The sequence below is a fragment of the Lactuca sativa genome, chromosome 3 (assembly GCF_002870075.4).
Source record: "Lactuca sativa cultivar Salinas chromosome 3, Lsat_Salinas_v11, whole genome shotgun sequence".
Lineage (NCBI taxonomy): Eukaryota > Viridiplantae > Streptophyta > Magnoliopsida > Asterales > Asteraceae > Lactuca > Lactuca sativa.
Genome location: NC_056625.2, coordinates 236,801,350 through 236,822,989, shown reverse-complemented (window position 1 = coordinate 236,822,989; position 21,640 = coordinate 236,801,350).

Genomic DNA, 21,640 nt, shown 5'->3' with positions numbered 1-21,640 from the left:
ATTTGACCAGCTCCAAGGAGCTAGTTACTTTTCTAAGATAGATCTACGGTCTGGATACCATCAACTCAAAGTTTAGGAAGAGGATATTCCTAAAACCGCTTTCCGAACTCGTTACGGACATTATGAATTTGTCGTAAGGCCCTTCGGTCTAACGAATGCTCCTGCTGCATTTATGGATCTGATGAACCGAATATGTCGACCATTCCTCGACAACTTTGTCATTGTCTTCATTGATGACATTCTCGTCTATTCCCGAAGCGAGGAAGAGCATGGTCAACATCTCCGACAAATTGTAGAAACTCTGCGATCGGAAAAGCTATACGCAAAACTCTCCAAGTGTGAGTTCTGGCTCCATAGTGTGAACTTCCTAGGGCATGTTGTTAGTCAAGAAGGAATTCATGTGGATCCTTCCAAGGTCAAAGTCGTCGAAGGATGGGCCGTCCCGACAACACCCACAGAAATTCGTCAATTCTTAGGTCTAGCAGGCTACTATAGGAGGTTTATTCAAAACTTCTCTAAGATTGCCAAACCACTTACCTCACTTACGCAAAAGGGCGTATCATTCAAATGGACGGACAAGCAAGAGGTTGCATTCCGAACCCTGAAGCAAGCCCTCTGTAGTGCCCCGGTACTGTCTCTACCGGAGGGAACGGAAGATTTCATGGTCTACTGTGACGCGTCAAATCAGGGCTTAGGTTGCGTTCTCATGCAGCGTGGAAGGGTGATAGCTTACGCATCCCGCCAACTAAAGGCGCACGAAGTGAATTACACAACCCATGATCTGGAATTAGGAGTAGTAGTCTTTGTTCTGAAGATTTCGAGGCACTACCTTTATGGTACGAAATGCACCATCTTCACGGACCACAAAAGTCTCCAGCATATCTTGAATCAAAAAGAGCTGAATATGAGGCAACGAAGATGGGTCGAATTATTGAACGATTATGAGTGCGAAATCAAGTACCACCCGGGCAAGGCCAACGTGGTAGCTGACGCATTGAGCCGGAAGGAGCACTCTAATCGTCGTGCGAAAACTCTCTCAATAACCATCCAATCTCACTTAACCACTCAGATTGGAGTAGCCCAGTCAGAGGCCATCAAGACGGAAAACAGAGCAAGTGAAGCATTACGCGGAATGGAGAAGAATCTAGAGGTAAAAGAGGACGGAGTATACTACTTCATGAACCGTATTTGGGTCCCTAAACTCGGTGGATTTAGGGAGGTAGTTCTGAAGGAAGCCCACCAGACGCGATACTCCATCCATCCCGGTTCAGACAAGATGTATTTGGATATTAAACAACACTATTGGTGGCCTAACATGAAGGCGGAAATTGCCACCTATGTTAGTAAGTGCCTTACTTGTGCCAAGGTAAAGGTGGAGTACCAGAAGCCCTTAGAGTTATTACAGCAACCGGTAATCCCTGAGTGGAAATGGGAAGGGATTTCTATGGATTTCGTGACCAAGCTACCCAAGACGTTGGAAGGACTAGATACCATATGGGTAATAGTCGACCGACTAACGAAATCTGCCCATTTCCTACCAATAAAAGAATCCTACAAGATGGAGAGATTGACACGTTTATACATTCGAGAAATCGTGAGACTCCACGGAGTACCAGTGTCTATTATCTCGGATAGAGACAGTAGGTTCACTTCACGTTTTTGGCAATCGCTCCAGAAAGCACTTGGAACCCATCTCGACATGAGCACCGCTTATCATCCACAAACGGATGGTCAAAGTGAACAAACCATTCAAACGCTCGAAGACATGCTTCGCGCATGTGTGATAGACTTTGGGAAGTCTTGGGATACCCACTTACCTTTAGTCGAATTCTCGTATAACAATAGTTATCACTCGAGCATCAAGGTCGCTCCTTTCGAAGCACTATACGGACGTAAATGTAGATCACCGTTATATTGGGCTGAGGTGGGCGACACCCAGTTAGCAAAAGCACTCACATCGGACAAGGCGCTAACGGGACCGGAGATCATTCGTGAAACCACGGAAAAGATCGTTCAAATCAGAGCTCGATTACTAGCATCGCGCAACCGACAAAAGAGCTATGCCGATAAACGGCGAAAGCCCTTAGAGTTTCAGGTCGGGGATCAGTACTGTTAAAAGTCTCACCTTGGAAGGGAGTCATTCGTTTCATAAAACGGGGAAAACTGAACCCACGATACATTGGACCTTTCGAGATCGTCGCCCGAATAGGTCTAGTGGCGTATAAACTGCAACTACCCGCAGAGCTAAACAGTGTGCACCCCGTGTTCTATGTCTCTAATCTAAAGAAGTGCCTATCGGATGAAACCCTCGTCATTCCCCTTGACGAAATTGAAATCAACGAGAATCTCCTGTTCGTTGAAGAACCGGATGAAATCATGGACAGGGAGGTGAAGCGTACTAAGCAAAGTCGCATCCCGATCGTGAAAGTACGGTGGAACGCGAAGCGTGGGCCAGAATTCATGTGGGAACGCGAAGATCAAATGAAGCAAAAGTACCCTCACCTATTCTAGCATTCTCAAATCTAGCTTTCAAACAGAATTTCGGGACGAAATTCCCTCTAACGGGGGCATGATGTCACAACTAGAAATTTTGTGCCTTGTAACTACAACACATAAGTAAAATTTTGAATCAAAAACTTAAGAGCATGTATTATGCTTACCTTATGACATCAAAATTTGCAATCAAATACACCATACAAGCACTACAAATAGTCAACAAGCAATTGGAAACCCTAGAAATTCTTGTTTAGGTCCATTTTGGACTAGGACTTCCTTATTAGGCCCAATGGACAAATAAACTTCCACTTTGACTATCTTGGGCTTAGAACCTTTCAATGGGCTCTAATTGGACCCACTTTCATTTATTTCAACATTTTGGGCCATATTGGGCCTAGAATGAAATAAATTAAATATTATGAACTATTACGTACCATAATTAACCTAATCTAGCCTAATAAAGCATAAAAATCACACTTATATTTTATAGGGCCAACAATCATTCAACCTAACTCTAATATGGGCTTAGGGGTAATAAAGTCCAAAAATCCCCTTTTCCTCTCCAAATCTCGGCCCAAGCCCAATCCATGGGGAAGAGTTGACTTAGGCCTTGCCACCTCATTTTTACATGGAGGTTATCCATGCAAATAACCCAAGTATCCATGCACTATCTCATCAATCTTCTCTCTCCCTCTCCCTCTTTTTCCTTCGGCCGAGAGTAAGAGATTAACACACACACCTCACAAAACTCTCTCTAAATTACTCAAGAATCATCCACTCTCTCCATCCAAAAGCTCGAAAATTTGGCTTGAAGTCTAAGGATTTTCATAAAGTAATTCATCATCTAAGGTAAGTTAATGGCTAACTTATGATCTAACTCCCTTCACTTCATCAAAATCTCTTCTAAATTCATTCAATCTTGTGATCTTGCACCTTAGAAGCTCCTAAAATTCGAGATCTTCCAAGGAAAGGTTGCTAGGGCCGATATAGCAACAAACTCTTCTCTTTTCTTCTTCAAATCGAAACCACAACTCAAGGTGAGCTTCATACCCCCTATTTTTTGGTTTTTATGAGTTTTTTTTTTTTGGGGGGGGGAATACAAGCAAATGTGTAGATCTATGTGTATATGTATGCTTTGTGTGATTTCTATGTTTATATTCGTGTTCTTATGTGATTGTGGTGTTGGATCTAGTCAAAAAGTCCTTAAACCCGAGATTTATATTAGGTTGTATAAAACCAGTATAAATCATATTATTACACACAAATCATTTCTAGAAAAATAACTAATTTGGTTAATATGAACATTTTTGGGCTAAAAACCCATTTTTGGGCTCAAAATGTTGAAAATATAAATTCAAAGGGCCCAAAATGACAAAATGCAAATTCTGATGGTTGAGATGAGTCAAAACAGTTTCAAAAATGTATTTTCTGGAAATTTACTCTTTTGAAGGATTAAAATGTGAATTTTTAAGCATAATGGGCCAAAAATGAACTTTTCGGCCCAATAAAGCCCAAATTGCAAGATTTTTAAATTAGAGGGGCTGAAACTGTACTTTTCTGTAAAACAGGGGACTACTAGTGCTCCAAGTCCATTTCAAGGGTTAAAAATACTTTTCATATTTAAAAAGGACCAAAGATGCAAAAAATTTCTATTTTGGGCCAAAAGTGTAAAAATTGCAAAAATAGAGGTTTCAGCCGAGAAAACTTCATTCTGAGGGACTAAAACTGTTTTTCAAATAAATTTGAGCTGAAAAATACCTTTTCAACAAGTTTTGATACTAAAGTGTCAAGAAAAATGGTTTAAGGACTAAAATGGAAATTCTTTTATACAAAGGGTCAAAAGTGTAAATTTATCCAAAAGAAAGGGGCTGCAAAAAGTAAAATACTAATGTTTTAAACAATAAATCTGTTATGATGAAATACTAGTACCACGACTACCGATGAAACATAATACACCTTCAACACCAAAAATCGTTATCAAACGAATTGATTCGGTCTCGAATCAATAATGAATCAAAAATCTATATACGACGATACTACAATACACACGCTCAAATTACGAGAAGTCAATACACATGTGGGAATTCACCAGACGTCGATACGCCAACTTTGGGCCCGAAAGTTTCAAATCATGCTTTCTGGGCCTAGCTAGCCCAATGACATGATCTTTAGGCCCGAAGGAAACTCGCTTACATGTTGTTGGGTCTTATATGACCTAATTCCGTGTAAAAGGACTTTCAATGGCTTTCGTGCTGTTGGGCCCCAAGGGTCCTTTGGTACTGCTAGTAAAGTCGAGAATTCACAAATGCGGGTCGGGCCAAGGGCCCTTCGCATTCATTCGCATTCACGATAGCCTTGAACGACTTATGGAATCATTGAGGTCTTCGTGCCCTCTTTTCTCCTCGGTTGTGGGGCTATGGGAAGTCAGGGTGGTTGGATTAAGTGAATAGTACGGACGACGCCTAAGGGATCGTTAGTATAGTTGTAAACTAGTCGTTTCTATTAACGCGTGTTTATAACAATTCACAATACTCATTTAATCCAATGTCACCTAGAATCATCGAATACACACGTCGCAACGGTATAACAACCATATAAAAAGCGTAATTCAAAGTATTAGGAAAACATCGGGTTTTCCTAGGGTTTTCAATTCATACACCTACGAGATGCATACTAAGTATAACAATTCTTTTTACATTGATAGAAACAAACAAGCATACTTACGGATCTTCACACTTTTTATACGATACTCTTTTCAGAAAATATCGGATTTTCTGGTGGTTTTGAAAACAATACAAAACATTATGTTTCAAACATTACTTATGAACTCACCAACATTTCATATGTTGACGTTTTTCAAAATACTTGTATTCTCAGGTAACAGGTAATCGAAGGGAAAAATGCACTCAGTGTTGTCTTGATGTTTGTTTAACTAGTATCGAACAATTTACTTTTAGGAATGTAATGTTTAAAACAATGTACTAAATGTAAATACTACCAGTTGTACTGTTTCAATGCATGGTGATGAATGATGTTATGTTTCATGTATATTCACTGTAATGGTATTCAATTGAGTCACAACAGCCCTCAGACGTTTCCGCCGTCTGGTTCGGGGGTGTGACAATTGGACAGTCTTGGTGGTTTTCCTTTTCTTGGGAGATGGGCCTTTTACTCCCTTTGCAACCTGTTTTTCTTTTCCCTTGTTTGCCTTCTTTCCCCTTAGGGCAGGCTTGTCAGCCTCATGGATCGACTTGAGCATCTCAGGAGTAAGCTCTCTCGGACCAGAGCATCTAAACTCCTTGTATGTTTTAATAATCCGGCTGTCGGCAGGAACATCGCCATACATCGTTTCCGAAATTGAACCGTTGAACGAAAATTTAGAGGCATCGGAAACAATGATCTTCGTGGTATGGAAAGTACCAATCGGAGACATTGGGCAACCAGAGACAATGGGGATGTAGTACTTGTCCATCACCCATTTAGTAACAAGAGACCAAAATCGAGCGTAAGAAATCTCGGAATGCCGAGATGTAGAAGATAGGCTCTGAATGAGCTGTTGCCAAAGGACCGACCCGTAGTCCATATTGATACCGTTGTAGATCCCGTACGTAATCGAAATGAACAGACGACTTGCCCCGTCTGATCTAGCACTTCTTTCAGACAGCCCCTTGAAAAGCACTGTAAACATCCCATTCCACTGAGGGGGTAGGCACGATTTCTTGAACTTCGTGACTGTGGTCAACACCTCAGTATACCACATGTTGTAGAACATGTTGAAAAGATGACCCATTGGGATGGTTTCAAGGTTAACCCTTGATGAATCAGATTCAAACCCTAACAATGTGTAGAATCTCTGCTTGGAAATAGAAGCCTTGTGATTGAAGACGTCAAAGAAAATCCGATCAACGACTTTGTCATAGTGAGCAGTAGCAAAAATCTGGGACAAGAACTCCATGGGAACTGCTTCAACTTTGGTGAGAGCAGGAGCAATCGGCGAGTACTTCAGGCATTCGATGATTGGGAACATGAATGCGTCGTATGAATGAGGAGTAAGATCAATGATCAAACTCTGCTGGGGACGAATCGGCAAGATGTGTGAAGTAGCATGAACTGATGAAGAATCCGCCATTGTTGTGAAGAAGATGGGAGAGATGATGAACAGTAGATGGTTTGAAGGTTTTCTTGCTCTCCGGAAATATGGGTGCAGTAAAGAGGTAAACAAAGGTTTATGTTACCTTTTATAATGTGGGTAAAGGAGAGAGAAGAATCTTTCCCAAATCTTCGAGTGAAATACGAAGAGTTTTTCGGAGGCGATTGACGTGTGACAGTTGTTATTGCCGATGATTACGCATGAGAGAGAGTGTCAGTCCCGATTTACACGCCTTCCCATCAGGCGCCATTTTGAGATGAAACAATTCCAATTCGCACGCCTGGCCTTCTAGCGCCGTTTGAAATCAAATCGATTAGACTCCCGCCTGAGTCAGCATTTTATCATCTTATCCTTTTAGAGTTAACGACATCTTTAATGCAAAATAACCCACGTGGATTAATATTAACCACAACCCATTTATTACTGTCAATCCCGTTAAAATGCCTTGTAACCAATGAAACCAGAATTTTTGAAAAATCAAAAAGATTTTTGTGCTGAGTGTGTCAAAGAAAAAGAAATAAAGCAACACATTTGAGGGATTATGTGATGTCAATAAAGACACGAAACAATGGATCCCGTGCACGAATCTCATCCTTCAAAGTCAAGAGAGACTTTAAAGTGTTAGTGTGGTTTCCCGTTAAATAAGGATCAGACACTTATTAAGAATTGTTGAAAGGCTTCTTTTAATTAGGTTTATTTGGGTGGCTTTCGCTTCGATTCAGAATTCCTGAGCTTGATATAAGACAGAAATCGAACGAAGTACTTGTGAGACCAGTGTAGTCTGTTGAACAAGTAGGTTGGAGATAATTTAAGTGGTAAGGTAATATGTAAAATCTCAAGAAAAATTAAAACTGGATTCCAAGGGAAGAAATGTTACGGGATTTAACAATTTCATAGGAATCACTCAAAAGGAAATTAGAGATTCCATAGAGGTAAGTCCGTCAATTCATTAGTGAAAACTAGAGCAAATTGATTGTTCACCGTCAATGCGTATTGGGTATTGAATTGTGGGTTTCACTTAGCACGTAGTGGCACGAAGCTAAGATCATAAACGCAGAAATTGTGTAACCATAAACCTCAGTGGTAATTTCTGAGAGTCTCAAGGGTTACGTTGGTGAAGCGAATAAGATGGAGAAATGTAATGGAGATGGTGTAAAGAAACCAAAGTACCTCTGCTGTGAAGATAAGGACCAAGCAGAAAACTCTTATCTCATGTGAGAAGAGAGTTAGGTAGCTCACGATTAGAATAAATATGTGAGCCTAATAGGGAAGACAAATTTTGTATGTACCAAGTCAGTAAGGCTATTATTCAGAATCAAGTGAGGCTTTGGACACATACAACAACATGCTTCTAGGGACTCCTAACTAGTGAAATGATTTTCCCACAAATAGACACACGAAGATAAGTTGCAAAACAAAATAAATCAAAATATTTTTGGAGTTTTTGAATTCAAGAAAATAAAAAAAATATATTTTTGGAATTTTTGATTTCAAGAAAATAAAAAAAAAATTTGGAATTTTTGATTTAAAGAAAAAAGAAAGAAAAAAAAAGAGACACACAAAAAAATATTGGAACCGAACCCGAGCGTTCGGTCTATTTCGGTTGAGAAAAATTTTCGAACCGAACCCGAGCGTTCGGTTTATTTCGGGTGCCAAAAAAAATAAGTTTGAAAAAGAAAAGAACTTTTGAAAATAAGAAAAATGAATTTGAGAAAATAATACAAAAGATTTACAACCAAAGAAACTACCTTTGGGTGATAAGCGAATATCAGATGATATGACCGAACCCGAGCGTTCGGTTCATTTCGGTATACCAAAACAAGACCCGAACCCGAGCGTTCGGTTCATTTCGGCACACAAGAGACCCGAACCTGAACGTTCGGTCTATTTCGCTTCCAACTTTTAATTTTGAGAAGTAGTCTTTGGTACTGACTCCAATTCCATCATTCCTAGCCCTTGTAGAATTTTGTTGAAAGATGCTTCAGGAAGAGCTTTGGTAAAGATGTCAGCTAGTTGATCAGTGGTTCGAACAAAGTGAATTTCGACGTTCCCATCTTCCACATGATCCTTAATAAAGTGATACCTTAGTGCTATATGCTTGGTCTTGGAGTGTTGCACTGGGTTATGACAGATCCTAATTGCACTTTCTTAGTTGCAATATAGTGGGATCTTTTTCATATTGAGTCCATAGTCCCGGAGCTGGCTTTGGATCCAAATCACTTGAGATGTACAGGAGGCAGCTGCAATGTACTCTGCTTCGGCTGTAGACAGAGATACACATGTCTATTTCTTTCATTGCCAGCTGACCAACTTCCCATCTAGGAATTAGCAGTCTCCAGTAGTGCTTTTCCTGTCTAAACCGCAACCTCCAAGGTCTGCATCTGAGTAGGCTTGAACGAAGAAACCTGAGTTTGATGGATACCATAAACCGAGAGAGGTAGTTCGTTTCAGATACCGGAGTATGTTCTTTACTGCAAGCATGTGTGGTTCACAAGGATTTGCCTGAAATCTAGCACAATAACACACAGAAAACATTATATCAGCCCTGCTAGCGGTAAGATACATTAAAGAACCTATCATCTGTCGATATAACGTAATGTCGACTGTCGGTTTATCCAAGGATGGTGTGATCTTGGTGCTGAATGCCATTGGTACTTTAACCTTTGAGTCTCCCATCATTCCGAATTTAGCAAGGAGAGTCTTGGTGTATGCTTCCTAGTTGATAAAGATGCCTTCGGGTCCCTGTCTAATATTTAAACCAAGGAAAAAGTTAATCGGACCCATTGAGCTCATTTCAAATTTAGTCGCCATCAGCTTTATGAATTCAGCTGTTAAGCTAGGATTCGTTGAGCCAAAGATGATATCATCGACATAGATTTGAACAATCATAAGGTGGTTACCTTCCTTCTTACGAAAGAAGGTTGGGTCAACCGAACCTTGTTTGAATTTTTACATCTTTAAAAAAATTGGTTAGCGTTTCATACCATGCCCTAGGTGCTTGTTTCAGACCATAAACCGCCTTGTCCAGAATGTAGCAGTGATTGGGATATTTTTCATTAACAAAGCCTGGAGGTTGCTCCATGTATACCGTTTCTTCAAGTTCTCCATTCAGAAATGCGCACTTTACGTCCATTTGGTAGACCTCAAAGTTCTTGTGTGCAATGTAGGCAAGAAATATTTGAACAGATTCTAGCCTAGCTACAGGAGCAAAAGTTTCCTCATAATCAATTCCTTCCTCCTGGCAGTATCCTTTCACCACTAGACGAGCTTTGTTTCTAATCACATTTCCTTCCTTGTCCATTTTATTTCTGAAGACCCATTTGAGACCAACAACTAAGGCGTCTTTAGGAGTTGGAATGAGACGCCAACCTTATTTCTTTCGAATTCATTAAGTTCGTCTTACATAGCTTGAACCCAATCAGAGTGATCAAGAGCAGTATTTACTGTCTTCGATTCAACTTTTGATACGAAAGAGTTGTACATGCAGAACTCTACTTTGGAAAATAGAGATGTTTGCTTTTCCTTCAGTTGAGATCGGGTCAGGACCTTTTCAGAGACATCACCCACTACTTGAGATACAGGATGATCTCTGGTCCATTTAACAAGAGAAGGGAAATTTGGATCATAAGATGGATCCAATTCAGCATTCACCATTTTTTCTAATTCAGATTGGCTATCGTCGTCGTAAAACATATCGGCATTCTCCCCCTCGATTAATGAGCTTTCCGGTGTAGCTGGATTTTCTGGTGCTACAGGACTTTCAGGTGGTGTTGAGCTTTCGGGTGCTACAGTACCTTCGGGTGTAGTAGAGCTTTAGGGTGCTACAGTACCTTCGGGTGTAGTAGAGCTTTCGGGTGCTACAGTACCTTCGGGTGTAGTAGAGCTTTCAGGTGCAACAGGAATGGAGCTCTCCCCCTCAACCTGTGAGCTCGGCTATTGCATAGAAGATGGATTCTCCTCCTCAACTAAAGCGCCTTGCTGAGGAGGTTCGTTTGGGACTTGTTCTCCTTCACCCATTTGTTTGGCGGCATCTTCGACGATTTGCTTCAAATGATCAACTTTGTTGTCTGCTGCCATTGCTTCTGAGAGAGTAGCTTTCTCAGGTTCATCGAATAACTCCACGAACTGCTCAAACAAATTAGCAATTGAGGCTGTGACTTGACCTGTTCGAGTGAAAATTTCTCCAATTGCTTCTTTTGTAGCCTTTAGCTTTTTGACGTAGTTGTCGTCTAAAGTCACGTAATATGTTTCTTCGATCTTCCTCGAACGTTTATTCAAAACCCGGTATGCTTTTGAAGTTAGAGAGTATCCCAAAAAAATCCCTTCATTAGCTTTAACGTCGAACTTGTTACGATGTTCTTTAGAGTTGAAGGTGAAGCACCGAGAGCCGAATACATGGAAGAATTTAACATTCGGCTTCCTGTTGTTGATAATCTCATAAGGAGTAATGGAGAAACGCTTGTTGATATAAGACCTGTTCTGCGTAAAACATGCTGTAGAAATAGCGTCAGCCCAGAAATATAAAGGTACAGAGGCGAAACTTAGCATCGTTCGGGCTGCCTCACACAAGGATCGGTTTCGTCTTTTGACAATTTCGTTATGTTGAGGGGTGTAGGGTGCTGAGAAGTTGTGACTGGTTCCTTTTTCTGCCAAAAGGTCTTCAACTTCTTTGTTCTTGAACTCCAGTCCATTATCGCTCCTTATGTTTCGAACGACTTTTCTCAGTTGCACTTCGACGTGCTTAATAAACATTTTAAGCTTATGAGTAGCCTCAGATTTGTGCTTCAGAAAGAACACCCATGTAAACCGTGAAAAGTCATCAACGACAACAAGAATATATTTGCTACCGCCAATGCTTTCGATAGATGATGGACCACACAAGTCAATGTGAAGCAACTCAAGTGGTTCAACAACTTTAGTGTTTATAATGGATAGGTGACTTTGACGACTCTGCTTCCCCATTTCACACGCGACACACAAATGTTCTCGATCAAACTTGAGAAATGGGAGACCCCTAACATAACCTCCTGTGACAAGCTTGTTGATGTCCTTGAAGTTGAGATGTGAGAGCCTTCAGTGCCACAACCAGCTTTTGTCAGAATGAGCTTTGGATAGAAGACATATAGCTAGATTTCCTTTGATAGGTTTGAGATTGAGAGGAAACATTTCGCCTTTGCGTTCTAATTTGAGAATCACCCTTTTTGTTTTCTTCTCGATGATTTCTGAGCCTTCATCGTCAAATGACACTTTAAGACCGGTTCCTTCTACCAGTTGAGATACACTGATGAGGTTATGCTGTAGCCCTTCAACGTACGCCACCTTTCTTATGGTGAAGTCTCCATTTGATATCATCCCGTAACCCTTTATCGTTCCATAAGAGTTGTTGCCAAACTTAACATTTCCACCATTTGGAAGAGATCGAAATTCCCTTAGCTCTTCCTTCCTTCCTGTCATGTGATGTGAGCAGCCACTGTCAATGTACCATTCTTCGTCGAACTGCTCATCACTGATAACCTGCAAAAATCAAGCAGATTTAGGAACCCAAAGTTTCTTGGGTCCACGTGAGCCTTTCACAGGAACAGGAATAGTAAGAGAAATGTCAACAAGATATGTTCTTTTTATTAAAGTTGCTTCATCTTTCTTCTTAATAGTGAATACTTTTATTTTGTTTGGATTTGTTACAGTCGGTTTGGTTTCAGGTTTTGACGTTTGAACCTTGGACTACTTTCGATCATTCGTGACTGAGGAAACCTTCGATTTTCCTTTCAAATCTGTTGAAGATTTTGGATTTTGAGTTTGAAAAGAATTGGGTTTAGAATGAGATTGAGAGGAATTAGAACGAGAGAATTTCGACTGAGAATTTTTCCTGACTTGAGGTTCTATGTGTCCCTTTTGTTTTTGGTCATTAGAGGGACCGAACCTTGAGCTTCAGTAGCTTTTGCTTTCGGAACCGAACTTGTGCTTTCGGTTGCTGTCGTTCTCTGAACCGAACCTGTCTTTTCGGTTGTTAGTGCTCTCTGAACCAAACCTGTCCTTTCGGTTGTTAGTGATTTCTTGCGCCCTGAAAGCATTTTTCTCAGACTTTGAATTTTTGTCATGATAAGAAAAATTGGTGTTTTGAGATCGCCAAACCCGCTTTCGCTCTGAGAGATTCTTTTTGTATCTCAGATTCCTTTGTTGCTTTTCATCCTTCGCTTGTTTCGGCTGTTTGCGGATGTTAGCCTTTTGCTTCTGCTTCTTGTCAGTCGGTTCACTTTTCACAGATGATGTTTCGCTTGGGGAAGTGACTTCTTCTACAGGAACTTCTTTTGTACCACTAGTGCTTGGCACGTCGAAGTTGTCAGGCTTGTTCGGTGGCTCTGGAACATATCTTCCTTTGGTTTTCCAGGACGTTCGCTCAGATAGACCAACAGTTTCGTCGGCATTATCTATAGGAGCAGACCAGAAATACTCATCACAGCCATCCGCATTGTCTTTGTTCACTATGGCAGTGAGTTCGGCTGTTTGATGTTCGGTTACTCCTGTGACTTTATACACTTGGTTTGGAGTTGTTCTCACCTTTTGGTACACTACAGCCTTTTCTTCAAGTTTCGGGGACTTATTTTGGGACAAACGAGCAAACTCCACAGAATTTTCAGAAATAAGATTTTTGTGGTTTTCGGGTTCGCTTTTAACAAACTCAAAACAGTCGACTTCATCCTCTACAAAAATTTCACTCATATCACCGTCCTCATTAAGTTCAGATGCGTTTTCAACATCAATTTTATTTTTTGAACTTAAATTGGCATTCAATGAGTCAAATTTTTGTATGGTTTCGGTCCTTAGTTTCAGCTTATCGTTTTCATCCAAAAGGTTTTTCAGCATGTCCTTATGGTCCTTGGACTTTATAAAAGATTCGATTTTGTCCAGACCATACATGTAAGTGGGATTCACATCATCAGACGAAACAACGCTTTTGCAATTATATGCTTCAGCATCGATTTCATCCTCCTTAAACTCAAGGAAGGGCAAAATCATGCAATGAATTTTCTGCCCTATTTCACAATTTAGATGCAGTTGAGTGATGTTAGCATAAAGACGTTTAGTAATCAAACAAAAACATTTCTCTATTTCAAAAGTTTTAAATTGTCTCTTTGTAAATAAATATTTTCATCTTTTGACTTAATCAGCTCCGACTCCTTTTGCTCTGTCCACATCCTTCGCTCCTCACTCTTGGATGACACCCTGCTTATTTGGTCAGTTAGGTTAGAATTGGTGACCCTTGTTTGAGTTAAACAACTATCTAGATTTGAGATTCTTGAATTTAAGCTTTTTAATTATTTTTCATAAGATTTCTGTGGGACTTTAAATGAAATGAAAAGAGATTGTACCTTCTTGATCAATTCATCAAGCTCATTGATCTGCACACTGAGAGGTTTTGCTGTGAAGCACAAGTCCTCTCGCTCCTTGGTGTCCTCTTTTCCACCATCAGTATTGTATTCCCTCATGTGAGATACATCAGTTACCATCAAGCATTTCCCACTGCTTTCAACGCCACTTGCCACATATGCCTTTCCATGTGAAGGCTTCCTTACTTCATCATCCTCTGAATCGGTAGACCACACCTCCACGCCTCCGAACTCGTCATCCGCTACCGAACCCTGTACAATAAGAGCATTCATAGAAGGGTCAGTAGCAGATTTCTTCCTCTTAATCTCTTCAAGCTTTTTCATCAAGACAGCCTCTTCATCCTTTTCTTCATCCTTCTGTGCCATTTTCTTCAGAACACAGTCCTTAGCATAATGGTTCTTTCCTCCACAGTAATAGCAGTTAACGTCTGAATCTCCTTCAGCTTTCACCTCTTTCTTTGGTTCTTCTGGCTTCGGCTCCTCCCTAACCTTTTCAGAACTATAGCTTCCCTGCCAATTTCGGTTCTTATTGGTGGGGAACTTTTTCTTGATGAACCTCTTAGGATTAGACACCATCATTGCATAATCTTCTAAAGTGAGATCATAATCTTCTAGGTTCAGATCTTCATCTTCCACTGCATTCTTGCCTTTAGACAGGAGGGCCAAGGACCCCAAACTCGAGACCGCATTCTTCTCTTGCATGACAATCTTTTCTTGGGATTTCAGAATTCCCACCAACTTAGCCAATGAATATGACTTGAACTGCTCATGAGCTTTAAATGTGGACACAACAGTTCTCCACTCAGATCTTAGGCCATTCAGAAAGGTGACCTTCTGTTCAATCAGCTTCCTTTCTATATCATGTTTGATCATCTTGCTAAGAAGATGATTGAAGCGATCGAATGTCTGAGTAACAGTTTCATCAGAATTCTGCTTAAATTCACCAAACTCAGACAAAAGCAAGGTCTGAATAGAATGCTCCAGATCTTCATCTGTGGAATATAGCTCTCGCAGCCTATCCCAGATTTCTTTAGCGGTACTGCAGGAACTCACCAACCTAAATGTATCGGATTGAAGAGCGAATCGGATCAGTCTCAATGCTTTAATATTGCACTGAAACTTTTCTTTTTCGTCTTGAGCCACGTCTTTTACGTCTTTCTGCAGATTATTATACTCTTTCTGAGTTTTAATGATTTTCGATGTTCCTGAGTGAGCAAATGGTCCAGATACAATCGCTTCCCAAATAAGATACCCATTATCTTCAGATTCGATGACATAATCTTCAAAATGATGTGCCCATACTTCATAATCCTGGGTGTAAAGAATAGGAATCTTTGTCATTGATCCAATGTTGTTTGAGATGTTGATAGGATTAGATTGAGACTCGTCCATGCTTGATCGTTTAACCTGTTTGAAAGATCAGACTTGTAATATGTAATATTAGGGCAAACAAATAAATGATGAGTTACGTCAATAATTGGAATGACGGCTTAATAAATATTAGTTATTGCGGAATAACCCTAATCGTTTCTTTCACAGAAAAGATGTGTATGAATTACACAGCCTCCTGCTCTGATACCAATTGATGAGTTATAAAAACTCTTTGATCGATTAGATCTTTGTAACAGTAAATTATGAATCGTAAAAACAGTGAAGTAAAACATAAGAATGGATCTAAATGAGTCGAATGACTCGATTACTCAATCCTCAGCAGAGCTCGACTAAGAACTTCCGCTGTAGAGGATTATTCGGGTTACAAAACAAGAACGATGAATGTACTGAATAATACTTCTCTAATGATTTCTATCGTTACTTTCTATGATGCATGCAAGCATCTATTTATATTAAACCCTACAAAACTCACGGATGGACAGGCCCATACCGGAGACAAGACATAGACTGGCTAACGAACCCAAAAGACGCAATACAAAACACGACCCAACAGAGTCCTTGGAGTTGTACAAGTTATAAAGGAGCCTATGTAGATTTTTTGTGATAGCAATAGTGTGGTTGCCTTAGATAAGGAACCAAGAGGTCATGGAAGATCCAGGCACATTGACAGAAAGTATCACTTCATAAGACACAAGATAGAAGAAGGACTTGTCATGGCAAAGAGGGTATCATCAGAAGATAACCAAGCAGATCCCCTCATGAAGGGACTAACTAGGGTTAAGCATTTGCAGCATGCAAAGAGCATCGAGCTGAAGGACGATATTAGTTTTAATAATTAGATAGCTATTTTTTAAACTTGTAAAATGTAATTGACATTTGATGAATAAATAAAAGTTGTTATTTATTTATGAGTAAAGCTACTATATTGTGTCGATCATTTACTATTGTTTCAACTTTACATGTTATGAATTCCAGAATAATTATATTATTCAAACTTTGGATAGTCAATCATACTTTGGAAGTGGGTACTGAAATAAGACTGTCATGAATTGGGTTTGTAGATTTGTCTGAATTGTATTAGACATAGCAATGGTTGCTACAACATTCATGAGTGCTCATAAGTTTTGAGTATTGGATTAAACCCACGCTCATTTGTTTCACTTCATGGAATTTATCTCAAGTGATCGTTAGATAGTAATATCATGTAAGTCTTCAAACCTAGATATATGAGTTGTTGACTATGAGTTGGTTGTACACTGAGAGTACGAAAACGCATCAGTAACTTGGTTTTATAAAACGTGCTATTGTGTATGATTCAATGTGTAGTTAGTACAAGCATATGAGGCGAAGTTTATCTATTCCTTTTAGTCCTTGGAGGATTAAAAGCAATATCTTGGTCCCCTCGATGATTTTCTTTTGACCTATGTGTTGGGCCCGATCAGAACTAAATTGATGTGTTCGATTAAGTTCTATGTCAAAAAAAATCATAAATCGGGAAACAAAGTGTTGACAATAAGTACGACGTTGTTCCATGTATTTGTCTAGCTGATACCTTGAGAACGGAGGAATATATGATCACTTATCTAAAATGACACTTCATAGTTCGAAAAAGTTTTAAGAGCTATGATTGCTGGTCGATTTCTGAAGGCATGCTTGCAACTATAATTATCAGATTATCCAAGTGGGAGACTGTTGGATAAGTTGTCAAAGTCCATAACTATATTTGGTATGTACTTGACTCAATCCGGCATGGTCCATTTGGGTTGCACTTCACCTAAACAATTTGTATGGATAGTTTTTTGAGAGGAGTATGTTTATGGTTTATTAATATATTATAAGTTATAATATATTAATATGAAATCATATTATTTAAATAGTATTGATCAACAACTAATTTGGAATTAATTTAATGATCAAAAGAGACTAGTTAAATATGGATTCTAATAGTATGGGCCAATTGATTATTTAGGATGGGCTAAGCTTGCATGGAATTCCATGGATAGTCTATGGAGCTTTTAACCCATGGATCCTAAGTATGTTAAAGGTTGGGGGTATTAGGGTTTACATGGATGTAAACCTAATCCTCCATACTATATATAGAAGTCCAAGGCTCTAGAAATTGGCACTAGGGTGTGAGATAAGAAAGCATAGCCGATTTCTAAGAGTGCATCATATTCTCTCAAGTCTTCCAAGTTGTTATGGTGATTTTTTATTCCACTTGAGGCATTCACATCATTGGTGCTAGGCTCTTAAAGCTCCAAGCAATCAACTACAAGAAGATGTATGTATTTCTATTTAGTTTTTATTTATACGAGTACCTATGATTACATGATAGATAGGACAATGCTTTGGAAATCAATTTTGCATGTATAATAGAGAAAACATAGTTCCAAAGCATCTAGGGTTGTATGTGCACCTTAAGGTTATTAGGATGCTCAAAACCCTTCAATTACAACTATGAATATTTTGCACATGAATTAGCGTGTATTAGCAGTACGAGTACTATAATAAATAATGATAAAATTTCATAGTATGATTCCTACTAGGTCTCTCTATAATAGTTTTGTGTAAACTAGTCGTATATAATTAAGATTGAAAAGACAGTCGAATGAGTGACTTTGCCCTAAGTCCACAACCAAACAAGGAACAGGAAGTAAGGTGGAATCACACATTCTAAATCTGTAGAATCTTAATTATATATGACCCATATGTTTACACCAGCCATCATAGATCACTTGTAAGAATCTTTAGTTTTTCTATCAATGATATGATTTGTTCGGATGAGGGATCAATTTATGATTATGCTTTTAAATGGAAACAAATTTTGTGATAACTCGATGCTTAATTTTTGTTGTTTGGAAATGTACTGAGAATCCTAGTAGGGTTCCTTGTTGCTTCATCATGTCCTGTTGTTAAACTCCTTCCGCTCCTCCGTCATTCCTCTCTGTTCGACAATCTCTCTTGAAATGTCCCATTTCACCGCATGTGTGGCATACTGGACTTACTACAGCATCGGGGGTTAGAGTGATGTATTGGGCCAGGGTCCTACAGTGGCAGGTGGTGTGCGCCTTCTTGTTGCACCTATTTCAATGCAACTACCAGTAGACTCCATTATGCTCGAAGCTTCACTTGTTGCATTTTGGGAGGTTTCTAGCATATGGTTTTCTCGGTGTTGAGGTAGTAGGGTCAGTGTGGTATGGACTGTTATAGCTTGTTGCCTTTTGGTAAGTCCTTGAGTCGAGTTGCCCCTTTCCCGTTTTAGGACTTTTGTTTCATGTTCTTAGGTTTTTGGTTTGGTGTGTCCTTGTAGGCAGCCACTTGTTGGTGCCCTTGGTTATTACTACGATTGGAATTGTCGACACCAATTCCATTTTTGTTTGTTTTGTTAGCATTGATTTGTGTGATGACGGATGTGATTGCAGCTTGAAAAGTAGCGGAGTCTATCTGTAGTATTGGTGTTTCGCTAATTGGTCGGCTATTTCCATGTGAAGGCATTATTCTGTTACATGGCGAAAACGAGCTCTTAAGTAACTTTGGTCGTTTCTAGTTGTATCTCATCTATATTTATAGATATACATCTATGTATACACGTATATAAGTCACGTGTTTTGTTGTATGATTCCAAAAGTTTCGACCACATTCTCAAAATGTACTTATGGTGATAAGTAGTAGTAGGTATTGTACAAACGTTAAGTTTATCAAAATATAATATAGCTATCGATACAATTAGGTTATTTGGATTACATGGGTTCTTGGAGGGCGTACCTCTCTTGATTTACTACTACTAGTTGTGATGAAAGACATAATAAACCTAAGACATAGTATAAGTAGTGCAATGATTGTCTCGCTTGACTACACTTGTCTTATCATATGCCGAAATGGCGCACAAGGTGCCCTACCATTTCACTCATTTCGTGAGTGGCTTCCTCTGCTCTCTGTTTGGCTAAGGTTGCCCTAGCCTCAGCTTCAAGGATCTATTGTCTCATGGTGGAACTAACTCCTCTAAGGAGTGTGGACGGTCGGTAAGGTCCTCCTACTTTTTTGCTTGTTCAGTATTGCTCCTGAATGGTGTTCTTGTTTTTCGTGGAGACGTCAAATTCGTATTGTTGCATTCCGGGCTTCGCTTCCAATCTCCATTACTTCATGATGGAGAGCCTGAACCTGGGTACCTAGAAGAGCCACTAGTGGTACCATTAGAGGTAATGATTGATTGGCGAGGGTGTAGGGGCCCGGGGTGTGGTGATGTGGGTGCAAGCCTAATACGGATCGTTAGTCGTCTCCTCTAATCCAAGCATGTTGTTGGGTTCCTCTTGTGGAGGTGCATCATGGACAAGGTGGATCTTAGCAACGAAGCTTGCCCTTGAATGTGTAACATTTTCTTACTAGGTATGTCCATCCCAAGAGAATTCCTATTTGATGTTTACGTACCTGGGAGGAGATAGATGAAAGGGTCTCTTTCCCACTCCTGATAGGGTAAGGCTCGCTAAGGATCTCTCCGTCGCCTTCATCCTTGTCTGAATCCTCATCAGAATCCTCCCCCTCATAGTCCACCTCTTGGTATTCTTTAGGACCCACTTCCAGGTTCTCCTTATGAACCTCTTCTAGTTCCTCCTCGATCCTTCCGTTGGCTACCATGGCACGGTAGTGGGGGTCTTCGTGGTTAAATCCAACCATGTTGTCTGTGCAAGAATAGAGGTATGAGAAATATGTATGAGGGTGTAAGTGTGTGGTTCTATAGTATCCTTAATATTGCGTTTGTTTCTGGGTATCTTGGTGTTGGTAAGTAAGACTTGTCCTTTACTACGACTATTTCCCAGTATATGCTAGTTACACCTCGGATAAATATAGTTGATCAGGCTATATTTACTCAAGGTCTAATCACATATCCCGAGACCTACCCTAAGTTTTCAGCTCATCATACTACTTCTATTATGCCTTTTGTTATGACACCGTTTTACTATGTATGTATGTATACTTTTATAAAATAATACTACATTTAAAAGTATAACTCTTGGTCAGAGTGTTTTAGTCTCATTGTATTTATAGTTTTTATATCTTGTAAGGTTTGATATACTAGTTCACTATAAACAATGCTCTGATACCAATTTGTCACACCCCCAAACCAGAACGGCGGAAACGTCTGGGGGCTAATGGAGTGTACATCATGTATAATATCATAACAGTTGAATATAAATGAAACATAGAAACACAAACATTCATACATTGAAATTTAAAGTATTACATTGTTTACAAAACTCTGTTTGTTCAAGATTTGAGTACAAATGACAGAAAAGTAGAAAAACATGAGACAATGATGCCGACCCTCAAGAAGGGTTGAGTACCTGTCTATTTGTTCCTGAGAATACAAGTGATTTTGAAAAGTTTCAACAATTAATTTGGTGAGTTCATAAGCATTTTGTATGAAAAGTTTTTGTAACTGTTTCGCGAAAAATGGTGTCGTATATTTCTAGAAAATCCTAGATTTTCTTTCTTAGGAACTGTAACTGTAAGTAATTCCTTTGTATATTTTCCTTGTAAAGTAATAATGTATGTTTGCAGAAAATCCGTTATTTTCCTTAATATGAACTGTAATTGTATGTAATTCCTTTGTATCTTTCCTTTGTAAAGTAATAATGTATTTTTCCAAAAAATCCAATATTTTCTTAAAGGTGAACTGTAGTCTTAAACCGTAAGACCAAGATGTAAGTGAATATTGTACCGAAAATAATATATAGTTTTATTTCTTTTTATAAAACTAATGAACTATAAGCTTCACATAAACCAAGTAGTTTTGCTAATCCTTATGTGAGTTTTTTTAACCATTCTAATATGACTGATATGCCTGAACGGCGTTCTTTAGGCGTCGGAGCTTGTAAGACATTTGTTACCCTAGACTTGTCAATCTAACTGTAGCGAACAACTGAGGTGTGGGGTTATCAATCACATACAGATCTATACACAACGGTCTCGCTCTCCTCCAGGAGACTCGAGTTATAACGCATGACATAAGGTGTATGCTAGGTAGGTACGGTGAAGGAACGTCTCACAAGATCATTAACAGATTTACGTGAGCTATGACTCACTTTTTCTCGTAATATTAAACATTATTCTTTTGAGTAATTATATATATCCTCTAAATATGACCTGATGGTTGTGTAGCCGTCAAAATATACTGTTTATATTTCACTTTTTTTTTTGAAAATATTCATGTAAT